The sequence below is a fragment of the Procambarus clarkii genome, chromosome 65, assembly GCF_040958095.1.
Source record: "Procambarus clarkii isolate CNS0578487 chromosome 65, FALCON_Pclarkii_2.0, whole genome shotgun sequence".
In the NCBI taxonomy this organism is placed as follows: Eukaryota; Metazoa; Arthropoda; class Malacostraca; order Decapoda; family Cambaridae; genus Procambarus; species Procambarus clarkii.
In genome coordinates this window covers 26379882-26383184 of record NC_091214.1, presented here as the reverse complement: position 1 = coordinate 26383184, position 3303 = coordinate 26379882, and the positions used below count along the sequence as shown (strand labels likewise).

Below are 3303 nucleotides of genomic sequence, written 5' to 3'. Positions count from 1 at the left end.
GATTTGTCTCGAATGTAAGTTTGTGTTCATGTATGATATAATGTGTCCTAAATATATCAAACCAAAATAATACACGAGTAATGGTTACACATTGCTTAAGTTTATATCCAGAAAAGACCCGATGTGACTTCTGGTTTTGGGAATAGAATAGATCTTTGGAACATATTGCCGGGTAAAATTTATAATATTATGACGTATGTTTGAACTTGAGACAAGAGGATTAATTTAATTTCCTCACTTAACAGATTTAAAACATTCCTCCCCGGCGGGGAATCGAACCCCGGTCTCCCGCGTGACAGGCGGGGATACTCACCACTATACTACCGAGGAATCTGTTAAACGTTTCCAATTACCTGGAGTTACCGTTCGGTATTCTTAGCGCTGATATTTTAACAATAAATTATACTAATCCATTGTGTCGGGGGACAGACAGCCAGAGTGTATTCATACACGTTAGGCTATCAAGGTCCCCCCCCCCCCTACAAAGGTCGAATTATTGACCCCGCCCAGGATGCAACCCCACAACAAGCTGTCTAGCTCCTGAGTACCTACGGTGAACAGATGCATTAGGTAATAGGAAATGCGGCCAAACATTTCTGTCACGCCCGGGATTTGAACCCGGAATTCTTGATTGTGAGTCGAGAACGAACCCGAGTGTACTAACGGGACTCTAAATCATCATTTTAGAGAAAAAAGTATTTAGTGAATCGTTTGAATAATAAACCCCAACACTACCTAAGTGTTAAGGTTATTTTGTTTACAGGCCCTTAGCTTTGTACAGAAGCCTTGTGGGGTGTTGCTGTGTGTTGATAATGGTCCTCGGGGCGCTGTGCTCTTTGTAAACAGGCCCTCGTGGCAGTTCGTAAAAATCTAGTGATAAAAACTAAACTTGGTAAATATTGGTTTGAGAAAATAGGAGTAAATTCAAGAAACAAATGTCAGGGAAATATATTTATTAGACGTTGAATCGCCGGGATGTTTCAAGCTGTGGTTAAAGGTATTGGGAAGTGAATTTAATTTTCTAAATCTAAAATCTGAGCCGGAATAAAATTATGATGTCATAGTGACGTCACACCTTGTGCATACTAAACCAAATTTTAGCTTTAATTTAAGTTAGGTTGGGCTAGGCTAGGTTGGGCTAGGCTAGGCTGGGCTAGGCTAGGCTGGGCTAGGCTAGGCTGGAGTACGTTGGGTAAGGTTAAGTAAGCTCAGTTTGGATTAGATCCACTACTATAGCAGTGATGAAAATTTGTTTCAAGTTTTAGTCTATTCTGGTTTATTTGGGTATAAATTTGGAGCTGCCTCGCAAGGATCAGCGTCACCTGCATTTTCCCCATATTCTTATGTTATGATGTAACTAAATAGATAAATAAATAACATACCAATGGGAGAATCGAACCCCGGCACGAGGCTGATCTTTGACAGGCGAACTAGGAAACTTATCACCAATTAACTATTGATTATAAATTTTATACTGGTTAAATTGATGTTAATTTGCGTTCAATAACATCGTTTGACTACCGTTTCCTCTGTATGTGTCTATATGTTTGTGCTATGATGGTGGTCACCCACACGTGATATTCTCACACAGACGTAAACATCAATTTCAGCACTGGTCAAGCACGTGGAGGACTCAAGTTCAAGTATGTTTATTAATATAATTTAAGACAAGAAAAAAATACATCTCAAAGGGATAGAGTAGCTTAGGCTATTTCTACCCCTCTAATGGAGGACTCCTTGACCAGTGCTTAACCACAAGGATATCCAAGTAAAAAAAAAAAAACACAGGGTTCCCGAACCACAAACACAATTTTGCCCATGTACGATTTGATAGCCTATGAGGAAAGCATGCCAAAAGATTCCTCATTGATTTGAGTTCCCGGATCCTAAGAGATTCAAGTAAACCAACAACGGATCTTCCTCGCATGGGCCAATAAGCATTCTACAGTTCCTTTATTTATGTACTATAGATAGAAAACAAAACATTCCTCCCCGGCGGGGAATCGAACCCCGGTCTCCCGCGTGACAGGCGGGGATACTCACCACTATACTACCGAGGAATCTGATTAGAATATTGATAGTTCCTCTTATATTAAAAATCAGTCATTCAGCTGCAATAATTAATTCAATTTCCATTGTGCCTGGCGATAGACAGCGAGTGATAAGGTTTATTCAGGTAAAAGTACACACAGTCAAAGTGAGTTACTAACAGAATGTTGGAGTTCTAGATAGACTTAGTACATACTATGCCTAAAGCCACTAATACGCACAGCGTTTCATTATTTACTTATTTAGTTATTTATATACGAGAAGTTACACTGGGTTTAGGAGAATACATAGCATGGTATTTTTACAATCTTTACAATCTTGTAAAGCCACTAGTACGCGCAGCGTTTCGGGCGCTGACAGCGTTTTCGGGTAATATATACATACAGTACACGTTAGGCTTGTATTGAGGTCTCCCCCCCTCTCCCCCCCCCACGCCCAGGGTCGAAAAACTGACACTCCCCCCCAAGTCTGCAATCCCCCTACAAGCTCACTAACTCCTGGGTACGAATTTACTGCTCTGTGGACAGTCATTCCACCTGCATGAGGTGATAGGAAACGCGCCCAAACATTTATGTATCGCCCTGGATTTGAACCCGGAATTCCCGACTGTGTCGAGAACGAACCAGACAGTAGTACGCTTGTCGCTTCACGACACTCCACATCTAAGCATTCAGGAGGTGGAGAAGGTGGTCTAGACAGGCAGGTTCCACGTGGAGAGACGGTGATTTAAATTCAAAAATCTAATTTTTATTCAGGTACAAGAATAATAACGTTCTATCATAAGATCATTCGTTATCATATCGAAAGATAACGCTCTTGTTACGCTATAAAGCTCCATATAGATTATTATCTAATGGGGTGATGGCTCTTATTATCTCGGCGTATAAGAATTGATATTGTGCTAAAAAATAACTGAAAACTTGACGATATGGCTCAAACGGACGTAATGTCTATAGCCAGTCGTTAAAAATGTTCTTTGTTATCGGGTGCAGGTTTAGAAAGTCCGCTCGTGTCCTTGTACTCACCTAGTTGTGTTTGCGGGGGTTGAGCTCTGGCTCTTTGGTCCCGCCTCTCTACTGTGGGTTGGTAACTGTGCAGTACCTTACCTTGCGTTGATTTCGGGACTCAACGTCCCCGCGGCCCGGAGTCTGACCAGGCCTCCAAAGTTTAATGCAAACAACATTTGGTGTTCCTTGACGGTCACCTATCCAAGTACTAACCAAACCCAACGTTGCTTTACTTCGCTGATTGGAC

The 3303-nt window shown here is 41.5% G+C and overlaps 2 non-coding genes across 2 annotated transcripts; both read right to left on the bottom strand.

The window, feature by feature from the left end:
• Positions 1–258: 258 nt before the first annotated feature.
• TRNAD-GUC (transfer RNA aspartic acid (anticodon GUC)) lies at positions 259–330 on the bottom strand. The gene has a single exon. It is a non-coding gene; the product is annotated as a tRNA-Asp (tRNA).
• Positions 331–1988: 1658 nt separating this feature from the next.
• TRNAD-GUC (transfer RNA aspartic acid (anticodon GUC)) lies at positions 1989–2060 on the bottom strand. The gene has a single exon. It is a non-coding gene; the product is annotated as a tRNA-Asp (tRNA).
• Between the last annotated feature and the right edge of the window lie 1243 nt (positions 2061–3303).